At 42.8% G+C, this 24024-nt stretch overlaps 1 long non-coding RNA gene across 1 annotated transcript; it reads left to right on the plus strand.

Annotated features, from left to right (window-relative positions):
* The first annotated feature begins 1232 nt into the window (after nt 1–1232).
* Nucleotides 1233–23037, plus strand: LOC138067137 (uncharacterized). The gene is made up of 2 exons (XR_011140832.1): nt 1233–1616; nt 22190–23037. It is a non-coding gene; the product is annotated as an uncharacterized lncRNA (long non-coding RNA).
* Nucleotides 23038–24024: the final 987 nt, after the last annotated feature.

Below are 24024 nucleotides of genomic sequence, written 5' to 3' on the forward strand. Positions count from 1 at the left end.
AGAGCAACCACCTCCCCCCATTTTAAGCACATCAGTTTGACTGTCCTATACATGCCATTACTAAATCTCATTTTCCTCGGCTGATCTAGTACCAGACTAACAAGACTGTAACTTTCTTTTTGATTACTGATTTCTAATAATAGAAAAGAAACTTAGATTTAGCAGCTTATGCTTATTTGCAATTTTCTATAGTGATTGCAATTTGATATTCAGCACAGTCTCCCTTAAATTATTCTAAAGAACTACTTGATAGCAGTTGATTCTTCCCTAGCTGTAGAATGGCACAGCTGGAACAGCCACTCTCTATGGGAACATCAACACCTCCCGTCTCTATAAATGCCAGAGTTTTCAACACAATCCCCATCTAAGGCTTTTAAAGAAACTAACCTGCCATAGGATAAAGGTCTACAAATGATTATTTAATAGGCTGAAAGATAGGAAATAAAGGATTTAAATGAATGGTCAGTTTTTTTAGTAGGAGGAGGTCACGAATAAAGTCCCCTAGGGATCTGTACTGGGATAGGTACTGTTCAACATACTCGTAAATGACCTAGAAAAAGAACATGCTGCTTCATGACAAACTTCACTAACACTCTAAATTATTCAAATTAATGAAGACAAAGATCGACTACAAAAAGTAGTTAGAGATATGAGCAAACCCCCTAAAATCGGCAAAATTAAGAAAGAATGGATATGGAATGACTCTAATACAAGAGCAAGGAACTATCAAACGTGACTAGCAGATTCAAAACAAAGAAAAGGGAGGTACTTCAAATAAAGAATAGCTAAACTGTGGAAATCCTTGACAGAGAATGCTATGAATACCAGAAGATTACCTAGATACAAAAAGTGACTGAACACGTATATGAAAAAGAATCTATTCAGTATTATGCTATCTAAAAGTATCAGCTCTAGCTGAGGAAATCTCTGAACCAAAAATCACTGGAGGCTGGGACAACATTTTGGGAAGTCATCATTGTATTTTCCATGTCCTAAGACTCTTCTCTAGCAGAGCAGTCTGCCCTGATTTGTCAGTTCTGATGTTCTCGTAACATGTATACATTTGTAGAGTACATTGAAACGCATGGTCATATTTATATTATTACATATTTACTTGTCATTTACATTCTGATCAACTTGATTACAACCCCCTGTTACCCATCTGTGAAACATTCCATTTCTGTGAGACTGTTTTCATTTGTTGCTTTGTAGGTGTTGCTTCCTGCCTTTCAGAGACAAACCAAACTACTTCATAAACAGGGGGCTTAAACAGGAAAGGAGATAATACTGTCTCAAACCCTGCTTCCTGCATCATCTTGAAACCTCCTTCCAACAAACAGGCAGGTGCAAGCACTCCCAAAACTGCAAAACCCACGCTGCTTGATTCTTGGTTAGCAGTCCCAGAAGATGATGCCACAAGTAGTGGTCAAAATTCAGAGTCAGATCTTTTTCCACCCAGTAACAAAGCTTCTGTGGAGACCATCTACCTTGCTCCTACATTTAACTCCTTCCAGTCTTTGGGAAGCACCACAACAAGAGAGGAAATCATGAAGCCAACACCTTCCACATGTGATAGCGTGCAGGCAGCTAGCATGACTATCCTTCTCCAAGGCCTGGTGAGTTTGCATGGTCCATGTTACGTATATTCTGATTTCTTTGTTCTCCCCACTCCCAGTCTACTTCCTAGTGCTTGCTAATGTGGATCCCATGACAGCTCAGCTAAGCAGGTTAGTCCTTCACAGTGTAATGTGCATTATCAGCATCACCTTTTGTGCTGCAGACGATTCTTACTGTCACCTCAAGTGAGTACAAACTGAATATGCCAAGCAGCTTCAATAGCATTCAGGTGAATACTGTCCAGAGTTTAAGTAACCATTTTAATTTAAATCATCCTATTCAGCAGTAGATGATATTAACAAAGGCAATATTATAGTAATAAAAAACAGACCACTCATCTGGAACAGGACATTTCAAAGCTGGGCAACATGTTTGTGCATATTCATTTAAATGGTTTAAGGTCGGGGCAGAGGCTATGGCTTACCAACTACAGGAACAAAAATTCCCCAGTTACTCATAGAACAAGAGCAGCTTTGTCAGGGACCACAGCAAGCTTTTTCCTTGACCTTAAGGGAATTCAAAGCTTCAAAGTTACTTCTAAGCATTTAATGATCCTTAAGATTAAAACTGTCATTTGCAACGTTTCCCCTTTTAAGTAGGTCCATAGTCAGAGAGAAGTTCTTGGCCAGAAATGAAAAAAAAAAAATAGTTTTTTGGTAGCTGAGCTGAAGAAGTGATACTTGCTTTCACCCTGCCTCGCTGTAGCATCATTCGCTAGTAGAGAATTGCAGTGGCATTCAGAACACCCACCCTGCCGGAAGAGATGTCACTCAGCCAGATAAATTTTAGCATTCTGCGCAGAGCTGTTCTGTAGAATGCAGAAAATAGCTAAAGAGCATCCTAGAGCGAAAGTGACCACTCTGAAGACGCTGGAAGACACACTATATTCCAATAGAGAGACACTACTGCCAACAAGAAAACACTAAGTATTTTCAGAATAACAGAGAAGTCACTACCATGGAAGTAAGGAGCAGAGAAGCTTCTGTCTCAAAGACTGTTTTAAAGAAATCTATCCTGCGTGGTCACGAGCACGTGTAAAGGAGACGGTTGGAGAGCCAAAGCTGGTTGTTGCAAAAGATTTGCAACACAGTTCAAACCTATCATCCCTAAAAATATTTTTGATATTCATACATTGATTTCTGTTTAGTTAAAATATTAATATAAATCTGAAGGTAAACTAAACAACCCCTTCAAACAAAGCAAAAGCTACACTTCACGAAACTTATACTTGTTTTTGTAAGCGTAGTAGCATTTAACAATGCTCACAAAGTAACAAAGTAATTGCATCTTATCTGAATTCTCATATGAGACAGAACAGCGCCTAGTTATGCACTGCTATCTCACATCAGCATGTTACCATGTGATAAGTGGCACATCATTGCCGACAAGGACTCTTTCTGTCATGTCTGCCAGCAAAAGCAGCCATGAAAGTTCTCTAAAAAAGACATCAGTGCATTCCTCCACAAATGGGGAATTATGCCAGTCCCACACATACTCCCAGCATGCCAAAGAGGGACTATATTGGACTCTAGTAAATGGCTGCTGGGGTTACTCCAAGCCAGCATAATTTATTAGCTCAGAGGCTGAACACATCTCCAGCTGGCCCAGGGAAGCAGAGGAGGAATATAAAGGTGGTATTCCCACTTGTGTAGTTTGCCCTCAGTGTAATCTTGTCATCAGGTTGCAAGGCTATGCTCATGGGAATGGCGTAGAAAATAAAACTAGCAGGTAGAAAAAAGCATACACGAATTTTGAAACTAGTAGCTGCTCTGCCTGTAAATCTGCACCTAGATGTGTTACATTTCATCGTGCTGTGGTCTGTTTTAGCAAATGCTTTCTGGTACGTAGCTCAGGCCAACATCAAGCTTCTTGGGACTGTGCCAAGAGCAGTGTGGCACTGCAATGTGACATATACGACTTTGCATTGCACTTAGACTTTCTGAGGATACTTTTTTCCTGCAGGTGAATGGCTGTTCTGGGAAAACAGAACTCAAGCCATTGGTAAATCTATTGGCAGCTCTGCCGACAGCATCTCTCGGTTAAATCTCCCACTTCCCTTCTTAGGGGATGAATCCTTCATAGCTCTCCAGTGACAATCACTCAACTCCATAGCTGTCACCAGCCAGCAGAGCAATTCCACCTCTCTCGGGTTGTAAACTCTGCTCTATACATGTGCTTTGAGGTTGCTAAAATCAGTTTAGATCACGAAACTTTTGCAGGAGCCTGCAAAGTGCAAGGTTCGTTCAAACTTAATTTTTTTTTTTTCCAGAAGAGGTGCCTTATAGCTGATAGTTATTTACAGAAGACTATCCTTTATTTCCCTCCCTGTTTCCTGAAAGGTACGGTTGTTGCAACTGCTGTTACCAATTTTTGCAGTGTGAAATGATTGTTTTTAAAGACCGACCAACTTCTTAAATCTTCTCTTCATGTGACAACCTCAGCTTTAGTTTAAACAAGTTTCTAGTCTTTAACTTAAATATATTTTCCACTTGGAGGAGGGGAATTTAAACACGTTTTCCCTATTACAAATGTGAACAACAACGGCTACAAAACCAGAAGCAGCCAGTGAAGAGAATTAAAGATATATCCTTTGATATTCATAACTTTTTAAAGCTTGAACTGCAGCTTTGTTTTTAAATATCTTTGTGGAACAATGTTTCTCAATATTTTATTTATAAGAACAAAAGGAAATGATTTTCCTGCTCCCTTTGGATTTCTCTTTGATGGAGTGTGTTTCGCCAGCAGTTTCCCTCCATATGCTATGAGAAGTTTGAGTGAGGAATGAGGGCAGAGTTTTTTCCATCTTGGTCTGTAGAATCGAACGATCCCACGACAGTGTTACAGTAGCACTTGAGGGAGAAAGCTTATGGGTTTTAAAGATATGTTCTTACTCTAATATAAATGTAGTCATGATCAAACCCAACCTAATACAACAGCATTCTCTGGAGATTCAGGGTTTGGTACCCACCTCAGCACACAGAGATGATTCTTTGCTCATTTGAAATTAAGCTTTTACACTTATCATTGCTTGAGTATCTAGAGACATCCCCCAAAAGCATCATGCAACCACATTATGTCCTTATTTGTGGTACCATATTTCCCCTCTTTCCCTTTTGTATGTTTAACCTGGTCAGACTTTTAAAATACAGTCTTTTAATTAGAAATCAGATTAACACAAACAGTTGCAGCAGATATCTGCTGTAAATATCTGCTTTCTCATTTCAGAATGACTATTTTTGACAGAGTCTTTGGTTGCTAAAACATGTACAGTTTTAGATACTTACAGTTCTATCTCTCTTATGTATATTTTGGATTCAGCCATTCCCATAGCATCAACTTTCCTCTCTCATCCCCTGATTCAGTTGTTTCGGTAGACAAAAATAATCCTTTCCTTACTCCTGCTGCAAGACGTTCCTGCTTGCCTTCACCTCAGGGGCTCACCTCTTCCATTTTCTTTAAAGAGCTCAAGGACGAGGTCGTAAACTCCATTTCTTTTTGCCACATGTCTGAATAGGAAAGTGAAGACATCAGCATCCTCAGTCTCCTGACAGATAATCCAAGAGATACTGCTGAAAAAGCAAACTAGTTTTGGTAGCAGAACTCTCCACATCTCTAGTGGGGGTTGAGGGACATTTCCTCTGCAGAACAGTGCTTGTGTACTCAGTCCTGCTAAGCTTTCTGCTAGAGGCCCATTCGTTATGCATACTATACAAAATACCATGGTTTTGGAGAGATGAGAAATACAGTTCTGGGGCTCCAAGGAAATTTAGGTATTATGGTCCAGGAACTGCAAGCCGTTAATAGGGAGGCGGTAACCATGGTTGATGCCATTCAGCATCTGATTGGATTCTGGACAACGTCCCCCAAGTGCTAAGGATGTCTCTGGTCACTTGTATGACTGTAGATCATTAGCTTCACTTACAACTTTATGCCATGATTCTCTCGCAATATATGTCATACAGGCCATCAGATTTCATTTATAATGTTCAAGTAATTACAACTAGGGAAACAGAGCTGTTCACGTCTCTTCCTGGGAAATAAGTGCACTATTCACATCCTATCCTTTGTGTTTTGTTGCTACGTAAACTACTAGCACGCCCCTGTTGTTCAACAGTTCAGTCCTCAAGAACTCACTGTGCGTATAAAACAAAGGATTTGTGCAGTCATCTCCGCCTGGGTGCTACTTAGCTATCTGCACAGTCATCTCTATTTGTATCGGTGAGATGATCCTGCATTTCCTAATGCTCTGGTCTGCTCATTATCAGAAAATGAAAGACATCTTACCAGCAAAGCACCAGGATAGTACTGGGGAAATGCATAAACGGATAGCATGAAGGATGCTTGCAGGCAGCTATAAGAAATAGCAGGGAAGAGGTGGAAGACATAGAATCAAAACCAAAAAAGGACCCAAGTGAAATATCTATAAAAATGTTTGTTGCATCAAGAGGGAAACCACTGCCCTAAACTAGGAAATATCCTAAGCAATATAAAACCTGATTTATAGCAACTCTAAAGAAGTCTCTACTTTTCTAAGTGACAGACTTCTTAAAGCATTATTTTACAATATGCTTTTCATACCGCAAACTAAATAGACTCTGAAGCACTGTATTTTATAATCCAGAGCCTCATCTTCCTTCTACAGCAATCAGAAATTTGCCTCTTGGCAGTTTGCCAGTCTGTCTTCTGCATATCTGTATAAAATAGCTGGCAGCTTCTTCCCTGGCTACAAAACCAAAACAGAATAGATGAATTTTAAATCCTCTTCAGAGTGGACCAAGGACAAAATACTGATAGAGGAGGAGTGGTTGCTAACATCTCCTAGGAACTGTACTGTACCTAGTGAACTGGACAACTAATCAAAACAAATTTTGCTACACAAATCACAGCAAGTCCTCAACCATAACTAAAATATATAGTTTAGTTTAATCCTGCCAGCACACTTCAGATACATACGTATATATATACGTATGTAAAGTATAAGAGACTATGTGTATATTTATTTATACATTTATATGTAACAAGCCTGGAAACTATAGAAACAAGTGTGCTCTGAAGTTCAAGATGTTCTCACTTACAGAGTACCTCCTAAGCTGACACTTAGGACACAGTCTTTGCAGAGTCTTGGCCAGAATTTAAGACTCCTTAAGAAAATTGCTAAGTAAATACAAGTAACTTGACCTTCAGTGAGGTAAAATGCATCCACTGGCACAACTGTTTGCCAGACTACCTAAACCCATCTCCTTCCTATGTAATTCCTACATGACATCCTTCCCTTTAAGTTAATAGTTAGCTGATCAACAAGATACAGAGGAAATAAGGTTTCTGCACACTGCCTAGCAGAGGAGGCACACGGGAGAAATTCTGAACGCTTGACATTTCTTTCGTGGTAACCATGTTTGTGGCAAGTCTTTACAAGTAAAAGGCCCTCCTGCGTTCTAACCACAACTTCAGTGTATTTCACATGCATGAAAGTTCTCCTTGCAATTCTACTGTAAGTATGGTTCATCCCCTGTCATAAACTGTTGTATATAACACTGTTGAGAGCTAACTGAATATAACCCTAGAAATAGCAAAGTTTCAGCCACAAAACAAATATTTCCGCTGGATACGGTGGCCTAAGCACTTTAGGATCTATTAAGAGGAGAGATGTGTCTGAAGAACATCCAGTAACAACGGGGCTTTTGTAGAGAATATCCTGCATCCTGCTCTCAAAACCTTACTACAAATTCAACCTCAAAGTCAGTTGAGAGGACGCAAGGTGTCCTTTCAGACAGATGACGTATTTTGTAAAGGTGCGAGCTGCACTTAATACGAAACGTCATTTGTCACGTTATTTTATATTTTTAGTGCATCTATTACATATTATTCCACGTTGAATATATGGCCGTTCTCACAAAAGGGTGTTCAATACGCCGAGACAGCCATGGCTTTTGCTGTGCCATTTCTGAAAAGGCCTCTACTCCCCGGTAGAGCCCTTGTGCTTCACTTGCATATAAGGCGCTGCAATGCCTGTGGATAGTTAGTCCCTGAAGCTCTGGGGCTGCGTCATGCCTCCGGGCATTTCTGCTTGGACAGAGCGGCCTCTTTGACTAACGGTTTCTGCCCACACCACACTGCCTGTTTCCTTGTTTAAGGCTTTGTTTTGCCTTTCAGAAGGAAAGAAAGAACAACAAGGGGTTAACAATGAGCTTTAGGTGCCAACACAAAAAGAATAGGCTGATGGTGCTGAGGGAGCAGAAGAAGAATATGTGTAATAACAACAGAGGTTCATCGACTGGAGAAACTAAGAGCTAGGAATAGAAGTGGAAATGCCAATAATAGACTCAATGCAGCTGATTTCAAGTGGCGGTTTAAACACCGTCTGATAAAGGACTAATGGGAGAATAAGTGACTGGTGAGGTTTGTTTGGAAGGCAGCAGGCAGAGAGAGAGAGGATGGATGGGCCCCGATCGTCATGCTTCAGTGAAAGACACAACTGCTGTTAATCAGAATCTGTCTGGCACTGATGAATATATTAAAAGCCACTGTGGGCACGTTGTCTCCTTCCCTCTGCCTCCACCCAGACGAGTAGCTAGAATATTTCTGCAGTGGCTGCTGCTGGCGAGGTGTCTAATGCTTTTTGCATTCATAAGACATGATCCCTATGGAAGCATTGGTCTGCCGGGAATTCGGCCTCGTGTCTCTCAAGCCACAAAGGTATTTGAAATAAATCTAGGTAACCCCCATCGAAAGGGCAGGACATGGCGATCTGATGATGTATAAAACATGAAGCTGAAGCGCAAACAAGCACAAAGAAAATTACCCTGATGCTAGCCCTCTTGCTTGATTCTCAGTTAAGGTAATGAGGCAGCCTTGGTTATGTTAAAAAAAAATAAATAAATAAAAACACCCCACACCCCAAACAGACAGTCTGTTCTTCAGCAGCACACAGAGTTTTCCCTTTCTTATCTTAAAATGATGGCAAATATTTTTGTTCAATGTTAATCTTTCTCAATGACCTAATTTCCACCTCCTCCACAATTTAGGATATTTTGGCAGATACCTATAATTTTTATGAATTAAAGTAAATGTCAAAAAGGAAAGCAGCTCCTCCCATTACTGTCAAAAAGCTGGAAATAAAAAACTCAAGGCCTGAGGTTATAAAGCTCAATGTTTCACTTTGGAACATTGCTAGAGCAAGTTCACTTAGTGACTGCACATTAAAAATGTTTCCAAAAGAGTTTCCTAATGCCCTCAAACCAAATCAAAGGACAGCTCAAGCTCTACCCCAGTTCTATCTTTTCAAATGCTTTCCCCACAACGGGTTTAGCCTGCGTGTTCATTTAAGCACTCTGCCCTTAATGTTTTATACTTTTGCAGATAGATTTCTAACTATAGAAATGTTAAAACAGAACTTTCAAAGGAAAGCTGGTTTCAGACTGAACTAACTGTCCTGCATTGATCCTAAACCTCAAGGCTGGGAAAGAAAGAAAAACCATATAGCAATCAGAGGTCCAGAAGATGCAACTTCGTACTCATTCTTAGGAATCTGATAGGGGAAGAGATGAGTTCTTTCTCATCAGCCCCCTTTATCTGCTTTTTTTTCCCCCCCTCTAGTTTTTCCTCCCAGCTGTAGAAAGTATCTTCTTCTGTCCCTCCAGACCAGTCACGGCTCCCCCAAACACAAGGAAAACTGCTTCCCCCAGATAGACAAGAGCCTTGCACGCCTTTGACTGCTTACCTCTAAAGGCAGCAGCTCCCTCACTACGAATACTTTCCGGGATGTGTAGTGACTCTGTTCTGATACCTCCAAACGGCTCCCTCGGCTGGATATTCAGCCTTTTTGGTATAAGGGAGGACAAAAGACCTAGCAACAGGGAAAGGAGAAGGAAAGCAAAAGCGCAAACCAGAGAGAGAGATATTTCCCCAGTTAGTGTGACAGGACCGAGGGGCACAAACACAAGCAAGAACTCCAGCTGTCAGCACATCTGGGGCGATCCCTTCCCCTCAGCCCCTTAGCATAGTCTGCCTTATATACAGCCCCTGATTTAAGGCTCCCAGAGGAGGTGACCTCTTGCAGGTCAAATACAAAATTTGGCTACAGGCCCTTAACATATCTTAAGCTGTGTAACTGAAGATAGAAACACTCCCGAAGTTAAAGGCCACCTTTAACGATCCTAGCCTGAGTACAGAAATCCCCACGGGCCTCAGACAGTTCCCAAAGTTAAACAGGTGCTATGTGCCACTTCGGAAGCCAGGGCAGAAATAGCACTTTGGGTTTCCTCAGGAAAGAAGATGCTAAAGACGGGTAAATTTTTGCAGCAATGAGATATTATCTTCCTTCTACATATCTGTAGCTTCTATATGCCTTCAAATAACAGGTCACATTTTTAAACAAAATATGTATTTTGAGATTCTTTCTGTAGTGTTGGACTAAGACTTCTTAGAAAAAGAAACAAAAAACAACAGTGAGCCTATAACTGAATGAACATTTCTAGTTTCCAGATTAGCTTTCCTTAGAGGAGATTAATTATGTTTGTGGTCTAAGTCAGACAAATTAGTTTTGCCATGTGGCCCATTAATCCCTACCTCTTCATCTGAAGAGGCCATCCTTCATGGCACCAGTGTATATAAAAGAACAGCATGCAAGGAATATCTCAGAGACTGGAAGGGCTGAGCACAGCAGAAGCACTGCCCGATTTTATCTAGACATCTACAGTGGTGTTCTGGGCTCTCTCCACCTTTTGTTTTTCTCCCCTTTTTAAAGTAGCCAAAGGTAGATCACTAAACACACTGATCTGCTGCAATCCCATTGAGACTACAATTCAAAAATTAAAGAATAGCTACGTATTGAACATATGCAGCCCAACATAGAGTTTGTGCTCACCTTCAAACAACCACTGTCTACTTTTTACCTTTTCATACTGAGGATGTGCCTTGGTTATAAAAGCTTCAGCAGTCAATACCAATGCAAACAATAAGCACAGACCAGTCAAGCTGCTGCTTTAGCTGGTGCAGAATTTATATCATAAGTAAGTTATGCTTATGACAGTTTTAAGTATTTGTATATGATCATGCAGAAAGCCTATGACAAAGCAAATAATTGATTTGTCCGTTGTACTAGGTTTCAGGATCTGGCTTGAGGATCATCATCTTTTCCTCATAAGCCCTTCAGATTTAAAATGATTTTGCTGCTCTCTCAAGGTATTTGATCCCGAGTCCTCAGTATAGGTGCCACTGCTCACAGACCAATTACTTCTGTCATATAGGATATTGGCCCCTGCAGTGCAGTGGCTAGCAGCAGACTAAAAAATGCCAATCTCACTTACAAAACAAAAGAGAAGATGAAGATTATGATTAGATGAGACAAGATGGCTGCTAGCTACATTATGAAAACAAAAGAAAAGAGAAATCAAATCTTTGCAGAAGATACCGAAATCTATACAGATACTAGATATATCCAGCTAAATCATTTACTTTTCCACTCTGTTCAAATAATTGATTTTGCCTACATATATACACACTCGGAGACAATTGCGCCACAACAACATACCCTTTTGAACGCAATTCAGACTAACAAGAGAAGTGAGACAGTGATTTGTCAATGCATTCCCTTGAACTCCACCGTACTATACATATTTTTACAAATTTTACTAGCTCCTTAAGATCCTCCCTCGCTGCTGTGTCTGAGTGCTTCACTGACATTATCGAATTTAGCCTGACAAAACACTCCCGTGCGGGAAGTATATCTCATAGTAAATACTGGGAGACACATGAAGGGTTAGGTACAAGAATTGCAGGGGGATCCCTCAGCAAAGACAAGAGCTAAGTCTAGCTCTCCCAGGCCACTGACCAACACTTACACCATCTGGTTATCATTCTTTCTTAAAGGGCAATGCTTAAAGACAGACTACATCATCTCCTGGCAAAGAACTCAAGAGCAATTTCTCCTTTTTTCCTCTGCTTTGGCTGCTGTGCTTCCACTGAAACATTTATTCCGTCTTAGTTCTGCCAGCAGCAGTGACCTTCCCTTCAGGGTCCTGCTTTCTAATGTCCCAGCTGAAAGGATGGTGTTACACCATGCATTTCACTCACTGCTGCGACGAGTGGTTCAGTGATCAGCAGGCCTGTAATTACTATGCCATCCCAGAGATCATGACAGCAGCAGCACAGAGAAAGGTATATGCTATGGCCCCACGGAGACTCATGTGCCTGTTTCACCATTATTTCCACCCTCATCACAACCTACCAGGAAACCATCTCTAAAGCTGCAGAAGTAGGAACCACACTTGCAGGATTATCTGAAGGAGGCAGACACTTAAGCAGCTGGTACTGGAGAGCAAAGCCAGACTGCCTTTGGTCCTGTCAATGCTATTTTCATTAATAGCGCCATGGGCAGCAATAGCAGGGAGTCTCCTGCAGGTGCAGCTCAAGGTTGTTAGCTTTCCTATTCCTCCTGGTCCACCCGTGCTGCAGCAGGAGCTGCGACTGCAGCCCACACAGGCACACACCAGTTAGCCTCCACCCAGCCGGCTCTAGTAACTGTCACAGGCGGGCAGTCTGCACTCACACCAGGGCGTGTGGTCAGGTGTAGACACCTGCGGAGATGACTCGGCCTCTGCCTTCTCATTGCAGTTATTTCCTATCTGTGGTTAAATCTATCTTGGGTATGTCTGTATAGGATGTAGCTTGGCTTCCTCACACCATGTAGAGAAATCTCAGTTATGCTACAGCGAGCACACCGGCGTGGTATTAGATGACAATACTCGAAACACCAATTACTGACTCTAGTGTATCCACCACTGCTTTCACCAATACCAATGTCTAGGCAAGCAACACTAAGAACTGGTCAGCAGAGAAACAGCCAGCAGAGATGTCCTCTTAGTTATTGACCTCATGCCATCAGCAGTCCCCTTCTTTGGCTCGCATGTCATATCAAAAGCTTTTTCTATGGTCCCCTATTTGATAGACTGGCTGTTCCCATATCTAAACTGCAGTAACAGGATGGGATTGGTGGGTGAAAGAGTGAGATCCACAAAGGTTGCTGGGCATTAGTCAAAGAGGCAGACCTACTCAGGCTCATGTCTCCCTTCTGTTGGAAGGGGAGCTAGGGAAGGCAAGAGAAAAATTAGCTAGGCACGCTTCAGTTCTTAAGAGGAAGCGAGTACTCCAGGCAGCTTTCATACAGCTTCTGGTTCAGCTCAGGCTAGCGTAGGTCAAGGACGTGATGCTATCAAGGGCATCCCTGGGTCACAAGTGATATGGAATACCGTCGGCACGCTCCCGTACTTTCCCTTCCACACTCCCCTAACCTCTCTCTCCAGTTTAGCCAATATATTTTTATCCGGAAGCTCTTGTGTAAGAGGAAAGGAAGATGAATTTCCTGCAGCATAGGTTCCTACTTTAAAATAATATTGTTTTTCTAGACTAGTAACATTAACGAGATATGCCTGTCAATAACACTTCGGAAAAGACAGTATTTCAATGACATAAAAATCACATGTTCACCTTGTCCTAGCTCTTGAATGGCGACAGGAATTAAGGTTATCTCTGAGACTGTTACAGTACAACAAACACCTTGAACTCATTTTGCTGGAATATTATGTGCAGGGCATTACCTTAGGGAACTAGAGAAGACTGTATTTAGACTGCCATTTTTCCTCTTAAAACATCACTGAAATTAATTAAGACTGAATCTTATGTGGGGAAGGAATGTGATTTGCAAGTGCAATAGGCCAATTGCTGTTTCCAGGGGACCTGCTGACAAGACTCCTGTTACAGCCAGCAAAGACCAGAGCTAACTCTTGACTGTTTTTGGAGTCACAATCCCATATCCAGCTCTAAAAGGGGTCACTGACCTTGCTTTTAGAAAAGCAATTCCCACCTTTCTGCGGCTTGGTGTGACTTTGGTAAAAAAGCTAAACTGTGCGTTTGCTTCCTTGTATGTTTTGTTGGGACTTACCTTACTCTATAGCAGATAGTCAGGATAATTCACATACATCATGTTTTTCTGGCCTTAAAAGAAACTACCTCTTGACTAGAGTCAGGTAGCAGGAACAGAGCAAATCCAAAACCCTGGCTCCATCAATGTGCCCAGGTCAGATGATGACATTGCAAAGATGGGCAGAACAGGTTAAGAAGGGGCATTCCCTTGCAGTGGCGGTGGGGTTCACTGACAGTTCCTGGAGACCAACAGAAGAGCCCTCACAGACTTGAGGTGACACAGATGACACAGACCTCCTGCATTAGGTCCACAAGCCAAAGGCAGTTCAGTAAGTCCTGGCTGAATTTTCAACTATCCAGAATCCCATCCCTGGTGGGACCCAATGTCCTCCTTCATACTCATCCTCCTGCATGCCCTTCCTGCAAACCTACAGTTTGTATCCAGCTGCAATCTGCAGAAAGAGTGACTTGAGCTCTTGCACTTAATTACAACTCAAATCACAAGGAACACACTTCAAAACAAAACAAAATCACACCACCCTAACTAATTTCAAACCAGAATATTCAAATCAAACAGGCTAACAGAGAAGAGCGTAGCCCTCTTAGTTTTGCAGGAATCAGCTGAAGAGGCCCCAGCGGCTGCCTCAGTGAGCAGCTGCAGTCCAGCAGCGTACCTAATCTCCCCTAGATAAGGGGATCCTAAAATGTTCACCAGGACCTCACAGAGCATCAAAACCTAAAAAGATTCCATAGGAAAAGCTTCTTAAATAAGCGCTTCATCTTGCCAGGACTATTTTGGTGTGCTGTGATCAAGAATGCAGGCTGGGTCAGAAGACTGTTTATTTCTTAAAGGTAAATTGAAGCATGCTGGCTAATGGAGTTTGCCCAAGAAGCCAGTGGCATTTGTAAAGTTTCTCCTTTCCTTATCAAAGCCAGAGCTCACAAAATTCACAGGCTGTGTTAGGAGAGTACTCAACCAATTTGGACCCAAGCAGTTCAGCTAGCACAATTTAACACTCAACCATCCGCAACAGTGCGGTCTTAGCAACTGTAAACTCTCCTCATCTGAGTGACTGGGCTTATGGTGTTTGGGAAACTCAGCCTCTCCTCCCTATCCCAGCACCACTAGCCTACAGTGAACTGTTTAGTTAGGATCTTGTCTTGGGCTTTGCGTTGTCCAACCTTTTCTCCTGTGGAAATTCAAGCAGGCTTTGATCAAAACAGTTAGGTAAGTGCTAGATGCTTCAGCAAATTCTACCTTTACAGTCCACAGCCAGTGAATATTTCAAAAATTCAAAAAGATTTTGTTAAATGTTTAGAAAACATTTCCTAATTTGATCTGAAATCACACTTTATGTCAGGATGTCATCAAGGATTCTTACAGAAACTGAGTTTCTAGGTCAAGTCATTTTTGAGATACAACATGACAAAGAAGCATTTGCAAAAAGCAAACAGCACAGTTGATATTAGAGTTTCATTTCAATAAAACAGCTCAAAATTGCCAGAAATATGGTTTACTGGCCACACATCACACAAAAACAATCAAGAGAACGGACTTTGTTACTGAGGGGATTTAGAAGGCTTCAAAATTGGATGCAAAGCTAGTTAAAATCATTACTGCACAGACACTGCCAATTTTCCATGCCATACGCATGTGGATACAAGTTGTGTAGTCACTGAGACTAACTCATTGAGGGAGAATGTAAGAAAATATCCCAATTTTATAGAAATATTTACTTCAAAGGCACAATATGTTCTCCTGCCCAAGAGGGGTTATATTATCCATGATTATGAGTCTGTCATTATACCAAAATTTGGGTATTGTAGCTCTTATAAAAATTGGATGCTAACAACACTGAAATTATTTAATACCACTAGGCATATTAGCAGCACACATGGTATTACCAAGAGCACGACAAAGTCATTCCTCAGTAATCTATGCGGCTTCATCAATGAACAAACATTGCAGATGCACAGCAGCAAAATGGTTATACAGCATGCTTCACTTTGTGAGCCTGAATAGTATTTTCAGCCTCTCTCTATTTCAGCTGGGTTATCTCCTTGTAAGGAAACAGACCTGCCTAATTTGGGGGAATACTCTTTTGCTAAGAGAAAAGGCTCCTTATCTTGTTAGTTTTACTTTTAACAGGGTTAGCGAGTCTCATTTATAACACAGTATGCCCTTGTCCTCATCTATACAACTTTAACCTTTAGAGAGAAATTAAACAGTATTTTCTAAAAAGCTCCCACTTGCAAGGTCACATGGCTTCAAGCAAAGTCCATTAGAGCGATATTTGCAAGGTTCACTGAACCAGCACCAGGATTCTTGCCTAAAGACCTGCGCATAAGTTGTCTGACATACATGCCTTGGTAGGTTTAAGACATACGTGAAAGAGAGACATGATAGTCTACTCTTTCTTTCTAGTGTAACTGGGAAGCGCTTTCACTTCGCAAGACTTGAATCTATTTCCTTTAGCCTAAGGATAGTCTGAAGCCTGCTTCTACTCCGGAAGATCAGATTAGGTTTTATTTGCTGCGGCAGTATAGCAAACATCCTCAATTCACAGAGTCTTCCCAGTAATGGCCAGACTTGCTGTAGAGCATAGTACTTCATATTGACAAAACTGGCATCTGTATTTGAAGCCTTGAAGTCATTAACAGGCAAATCTACCCACCTCACCTACAGCTATCCACAAATTTAAAAAGGTGAAGGGATATAAAAGAGCATATCATTCAGTGAAAGATGCAGCTTTTCAATGGAAAAGGTTTGCTTGTCAGTAATAAGACTTCAGGAGTGAGCTTCATGGGCTGGGGTTCAGACTAGAAGATAATGCATTTGGATTTTTTGTTTGTTTGTTTTTTTTAGTTAAGGAAAAACTCAGAGAGCATTCTGGCAAGGGTAAATAAATACCCTTGTCTGACCTTTGTAACCTGCCAACTGACTAAACTGCATGAAAAATTAGTCATAACATTTTCAAATGGGAACTCTCAGTGCCTCAGTGGCTGTCCCATAACCCCAGTCATCTAACACTGACCTGCTCTCTGAGCATCACAAGAGATGCGCTGCCCCGTCATTCGTTTGTCATTTGCATGGATAGTGGGGCCTCGGGGCACACCTGAGGTTTATATCTGATCTCCTTGGGTAGCGTCAGCCAGTGTCCTTACACAGAGGATCGATAGCCCTTGCAACTGTTCTCCTGCACATTGGAGGGTACACTGATACTACCACGTGCAGTCAGCTGAGCTCACTTGGGGCTGCAGTACTTCAGGAAAAAACCCACCGTGATGAGACTACATGGGGCTGAGCCCACTCCTACTGGGCCAGACTGGGAGCCCCAGTACTGCGCTCCCCAACACTACTGATTTGGGGAAGCCTTCCTAGCTCAGGCCCCCAGCCACAGGAAAAGACAGAGCCTGCTCAAGTCCCAGCAGCGAGACAGTCACGTTTGCGCAGGCGGGGAGCTCGGGCCAGTGAGCTCCACCAGACTCCAGCTGCCAGCATGGAGCCAAGTGAAGCATTGCTCTACTTGTAGCCAGTTTTGCCCAGTGAGGGAATAAACTGCCCGAACGACAGAGCATGGCCTGTGCGGTAAAGCAAGAGCAATGCTATGTTCTCCTTGCCCACTAGCTGAGCAGCACTGTTAGCCCTCATGTCTGGGGGGTCCAGTCCCAGGTAGCTGCTCAGTACCAGGCTGCAGCAGTGAGTCCTTTAAGTGAAATTAAAAATTCAGCATTTCCTTTGCCCTGCCGTCCTCCTCATTCCCTCCCTCAGTAACGCGGCAGGGCGCTCACTCTTCAAAGGCCAGGTGCTTCTTGAGAAGCAGTGACATGATTTACATTTCCATGGCATATTTCATACTAATGGGTGCCAAAGGACACTTCAAAATCATCCATAGGAGAGGAATTCTCACACCTGGGCTACGATAAAACACTGCAGCATGTAAGTACCACACGATAGCCTTATGACAAGTAGCAAAGGTGGATACCAAAGGTAGATGCAAGGGGACTTTTTGTAGAGTGAATACAGTTTCTCACGTTGGTTCTGGCCAGAATATCAGAACCAATAATATTCCCATTCTTACAAAGGATAACATGGAGTAAGTAACAACCACAGGTTATTATATCTCAGTCCTATATTTCACAGAGAAGATAATGTGTCCTGAAGCCAAAATCATACTGAGAAACTGGAATTAATAGTAAATCAAAAAGAAATGAGTTCCACTTACTGGGACCACTCACCACGACCTATCATAACCTATGCCTTCCCTTCAGCATTCTCTTATCAGGATCATAATGATTTATGATGAGATCCCAACCTAGCTCAAGGCAACATGTCTGGATGCAGAGGGCTAATCCTCTGCTGATGAAAACTGACAAGACGCCACTAAAGTTGATGAAGTGACATCAATTTACAACAGCCGAGGATCTGTCACATAAGGTATTCAGACTTTAAAAGAAATAGGATGGCAAGAGTCCTAAACATTTTCAAAACACAGTACTGTCAGAATAGATCTCGGAGTACCAAATCCTCCTATGATAAGTTGTCAGGGACCCAGATGGGTTGCTGGATTATTTTATCCTGCCTGCAACACTGTGCATTGGTCTCTCCCCCTCTCCAGTTATTACCCCTGTACTCTAAAAACTTACTTACCAGAGGAGTCTCTGGTATCACACCAGCCCCAAAGCTTGGTTTAGAATTGGCCAAATATTTTGCTGGCTTCCTTTTGTTAGCTTTTTCGTCTACTAACTCGGTTGCTAAAACTTTAGCTTGAGACATTTCTTTTTCATTATGGCTGAGATGTGTGAGGCAAAAAGATCCTGTAAAAGGCAATTAATAAAAATATGCCAACACTCTAAAAACCACTCAGAGCACTTCATTCAACAGGGCATTGAGACAGAACAACAGCAAAGTTGTTAAATAGCATGCGACAGAGCAAAATCTAGGGAAAGGCAAAATAATAATACCCTGCATTTCTTAGCATCTTTTATCCAAACTGCTTTGCGGACATATATATGCATATCATTCATCCAATTGTGAAATATATCTGCCTTTGCATCAGAACTAAGTAGTTATATAACAGCACATAATAAAACTATATAGTAGAGTCAGAGTGAGGAAAATTAAGAGTAACTGTGCTAGCTGAATTACAGAGAAAATGCAAAGTCAGCAGAATATTATTTTCTCTAGGTGAAATTTAGTGGAACATTGAGGAGTGCATCCAAAAATCACGTGGTAAATTTAACAGGATCGCTAATGATTAAGACATTGGGTTTACCTCTAAATGAAAATACAGCACCTTCAGCAGCAAAATGCCTCTACCACAGTGTGAGAGAAGACCTATGAGTTAGCCAGTGAGTCATCAACACTCATTTCTGTATCACCTGCATTTCCTTCAAGGTCTCCAAGCTGAGTATTAATCACTGAAGCCCAGTGAAGCTTACTATTTCTCAAGAGACAGTATGACCATAATCTAGGTACAAAACTCCTAACACTTCTGTTAGGCCAGGAGTGCTCACTGTAGCTTCTTAGGCAGGTTAGACGGGCCACAGGGTGCCGTAATGACTGTGGTTAACAGTGTGATGGGAATGTGCCATGTGATGGCAGCGTCGTTTCATGGAGGGAGGGAGGGATTGTATTTCTGACTTTGAAGCAGGCTAGCTAGTTAAGGTGCATAATCCTTCCAGGCTACTGGAGCTGGGAGATTTGCACACAGATGGCTGGCAAGACACCACTCGTCTAGGATCTACAGGTTTAATTATAACTATTTTTAGAGAAACTCACTGCAGTATTCTATATCTCATAAAGCACATCACAGGCACAAACCTTGCTGTTAGGTGGATCTTCACTTTCCTCGTTGCCTGAAGCACCCACCTCACACTTCTTTGCATCATAATGAATTCCATATGTTCAAATGACCAGCAATTTATTCAAAAACTTTTGGCGATGAACGGCTGGGGGAGTCAGCTCTGCTCAGAAGCCTTATTTCTGGTTGCTGCCATTTCAAGCCTTCAAGTGCATGAAGTTATAATTGGTTCACACTTGGAAGCTTTCCTTTGCAAATAAAGGTTAGAAACATTACTGTAAAAGATTTAGGCTCTGCAGTGTCCAAAATTGATCCCAAACAACAAGAACAATACTCCTACAACAGGAATTTCCTTTCTTCCTTTATTAATCTTACAATACACAGCACTTCTCATAATGGTCCATCACAGCATTGGAACCAGAGCTTCTCTTGTAGATAGCCTAGTGCCTTACAGATCCATGGCTTCCTAGCTTGGAAGGCAGCGGAGGTAAAGCCACAGAATCAACCCTTCCCTATGCCCAACATCAAATGCTCTCACTAGCTACATAGTCACCATTCTTTTTGGCAGCAGTTTCCGTTAGGAAACTTTAATTAGACAGACTGATAAGAGCTTAGACTGATACAGAAGAGATCTGAGATATGTGGTAATCTCAGATACTCTCCTACCAACTTTCATCCTCAAATATGGTAACATACACAGAGGAGTTGCTTTTCACTGCTGTAGTCAGCCATGAAGCATAGCATGAAGTTCTGGATCAGAAGACAGCCTTCCCTCCAAAGGGAACGCCTTTAGGGCTTGACAGGGGAAGGAAAATGGAGGGTGCATCTTCAACAGAAGTTTTCCATGGGACTGTAGAAAAGCAAAGTGTTATTCACCCTCCCCCTCAGCTAGAAGATGGCCAAGCACACACTAGTTTGTGTCCTGTTCCTAGAGAAAGTTGCACAGAACCTTTAATGGTGGGAAGCGAACAGGATCCCTGGGCTGGCGTTTCATCCAAAAAACAGAATCATCATGTTCCAGACCGTGAGGGACTGCTGCTGGCTTGGAGGAAGGAGCATCCCTTGCTGAAACAATATCACCTTCTGCCACCTTGGGCTCTGTCCTTGCCTCCTCCAGCCTCACAGTGCAAGCACAGGGAGGTTGCAGGCAGATTTGCCCTCTTTTCTTTGCACAGTCTGTTTCTCTTTCTCACTCACACACACATACCAACAGTGTGACTGTTTTCTATTTAAAATGATATCCCCAGACATTCTTGACCTGTAGCCAAAGCAGATTCGACTAGTCTGAATTTCACCTTTGAAGAATAAATAGGAACGTGAAAAGGTGTCGGAATCAAAGCTCATCACAATCAAAGACTAGAAATCTCCAGCTGTGTCTGGAGAGACTTGATCTGGAGAAAAGAGAGCCCTTCCAATTTAAGGAATAAAAAGGGTATATTAAGCAACTACTGTGCAACTCTTTTGCCCCTTAGTCCTGCTAATTTCTCATCTCCATGTGGCTTTAATGTGCCTACATGCTGTCTCTTTCTGAGCTTTTCTCTGGCATACCAGCTTGAGCCCAGAAAACACCTCCCCAAATCAGGGAGCTTACCGGGACAGGCTCTAGTCAATCAGAAATCATCAACTGATAAAGAATAATTCAATACAGTCTTTTCTGCAGGCTCTGGCTTTGGGACACTAATCCAGAGGCTAACAAAGCGGTAATCCTTCGCTGATCCGCAGGCTCCATTTCCCCCACTCAGCCCCATGCCATTACTCCTAGTTATATCTGCTCTCACTACCCTCACCAACCCCCCTTCCTTCCCCATCTCATCTGCCTCGCGCTGTCCTCTCTGGTAGGAGGTCATCATATCTACCCTTCAGGAACCACCTGAGCCATTCATATTCAGTTATTTTAGCCTTTCCTCCTCAGTGTTATCCTGAGGCACAGGATACTTTTCTTGCTTTTTGAGCTGGTGGAACTGAGCTCGTCTCACAAAATGCACCTGGCGCTCCTACACAGGGGCTGCGCTGGGTGCCTGGGAGCAGCTGAGAGCTGGTGCAGCAAGCACTAAACCTCTGAAAAGGGTTACCCCCTCCTCCCCCCAGGTGCCCCTGACTGCCCAAGGAGAAGGACGTACAAACGAGCTGACAGGAGGTCCTCGTTATAACATGACAACCCCTGTTTATACTGTCAGCTGCTCATTCATCTGAAATAGGAAGCCACAAGTCATGCCACGGATCAACCAGCCTTCCAGTTCACTTAATCTACCTGTAAACATCGTTGACAGCTGTAGGTAAGGAAGGAGCAAGGAAAGGGGCAATTCGGTTCTCTGGCAAAAAGCAGGGCTGCCATCTCAGGCCAAATCCCTCTCCAAACTGGTCTCCCTGTGGCCACAGAGAGGGTAAAAGATATGGGTGGCCTACATTTTAACTTACCATCAATAAATATTATGATTCTGAAGCCTCTGGATACTCACAGCTCCCAACACCCATCAGCTTGAAAGCACAGATTATTTGCTGCCAGTGAGTGTCTCAGGACCAGAAGTACATTTTTACTAGCAATGAGTATCAGGGTTGCAGAGTACATTACTGGGTAGGCTGTCAAACAGTCATGAGCTCTTTCCCTTGATTTAGGGGACATCAGAGGTTTCTCTCATCTTCCACATGGTTTTAATTTATTTATTCCAACTTTCAAAAACAAAGCAGTACTTAGAGATCTGTGCGCTTCAAATCATACACAGAATCGCAGAATACAATAAAGCTACAGTGGTCTGCCCAGTTAGTAAAATGCCATTTAAAGAAGACTAAGAAACTGTTTATAGTTCTCATTTACTGTCTGTCTCTCCTTCCTCCCCACTCTCTAGATGCCAAGGAAAACAAACGCACAACAAAGATCAACAGGTTGGGGTGTTTCAGCTGCTTTTTCCTCCACTGGCTAAGAAACACAAAAGCAAATGCACACACAAGCCATGAGTAACAGGACTGCCTCAAACAAAGATGCCTGAAAGATCTCTATGCCACATCCATCATACCATGTAGTCCCTCTATATAAAAATGACCATAACAATAAAATATCGTATCTAAGAGGCATCCTCCCTCAGTGAGGCTTTTCAGAGCTGTCCATTAGAGGTCACTAGTACCCAGTCACAGCGGGAGCCAAGCTGCTGCAGATGAAATCCCAGGGACCAGATCACCAGCCAGAAAACTTCACCCCCCCACCCCAAAGAGAAAAGTCATGCTACTCTTCACCCTATTAAATGTAAAAGGGGAACATCTTAGGGGGAGAAACAGAGCTTAGGAAAATGGACACCCACATCTTCACCGCTGCCTTGAAGAGGGGAGCCCAGCCAGCCCCCTGGCAGTAGGGGCGAGTGAACGTTTTCTCGTGGTGATCAGAGCAGCCTCACCCAACGCTCGCTGTGGCGAGTTTGGAGAAGTCATAACTTCTTAGACAGACAGAGGCACTTCTTTGGGCAATGTGCCAGGTATTAAAACCACCAGCTCAGATGGGAATTGCTCTCAGTTGCCAAGAGAGAAGCAGCGGAAGAGCAGCTGACTGCCAGCCCGCGTACGGGAATCAGAGCCTGCCCCTGCTCCCCTTGGAGAGCCACCTACCCCACTGTAGCCCACCTATCCATCCCTCCCCAAAAGGAGGGAGGGCTCCTAATTCATCCTATGTGCAACCTACAGAAATAAACACCACAATACCATGCAGCAGAATTTGCCCGTTCTTGCAGAGGCGTCCACCAGAGCTCTCACTGAAAGCCATCCCCCCTGGTCAGAGGGTCTTGCTGTCCTCCCAGGGTAAGGATGTGAAACATCTCTGCTGGCCCAAATGTGAGTCTATGAGGAAACCTTGTGGCCTGGGTGAACCTGGGAGTGCATAAAGGGACATCGCAATATCACACAGCTCTTGTAAAAAAAAAAAAAAAAAAACACAAAACAAAAACACCAGAAGACCAAAAAAACCTTCATTGCAGCCAATGTGGCTGATAATCTGCCAATAAAATCTGTAATTATAATAGATCCCAAAGCAGGTGGGCAATTCATCAGCTGACTGCATCCCTCCCACATACCACTACTTCCTCTGTCCTGCAGTACAGCAGTAATGAGAATTCACTACCTCCCTCTTTTCCCCTTCAAGCGCACAAGGTCCTTATGGCCCGTCCACATCTGCAGAGCAGCTGGCTACCTGTTGGCCCTCAAAATAACACATCATATTTGATAATAGTCTTGTGGACAGGACACAAGGCACAAGGGGTGTGACAGAGCCACACTGCTGAAACGATGTCTGAAGACATAAATGTAAGGCTGAGACCTCTTCTGACCCCATTTCCCACTCCTCCCTGGGGAGATCAAGCATGTGATGGAAATTGCTCCACATGGCCACCTTCCACCTGCCTAAATGCTCTTCCCCGGTAATAGCTTTTGTCCTTAAGTACCTGACTAGCTCATTTGAAATTACTGTCACAGGCACAGCATATGTTTGCTGCATCCATGTCTCTACACGCTCTTTAAGAACCTCCAGCAGCATGAGGATGCAGTGCATGGAGACAACAAGGGGGCTGGAGAGAGGGAGAGGATGTGTGTGTGCTGATTGGACCATCCTCCTAATGAAGGACAATGACAAGCCAGGATTCATCACCCACAGCTGCACACCCTCCCATTTAACTGCTTATGATGAATATTTACAGGGGAG

Source organism: Struthio camelus, chromosome 1, assembly GCF_040807025.1.
Source record: "Struthio camelus isolate bStrCam1 chromosome 1, bStrCam1.hap1, whole genome shotgun sequence".
Classification (NCBI taxonomy): domain Eukaryota; kingdom Metazoa; phylum Chordata; class Aves; order Struthioniformes; family Struthionidae; genus Struthio; species Struthio camelus.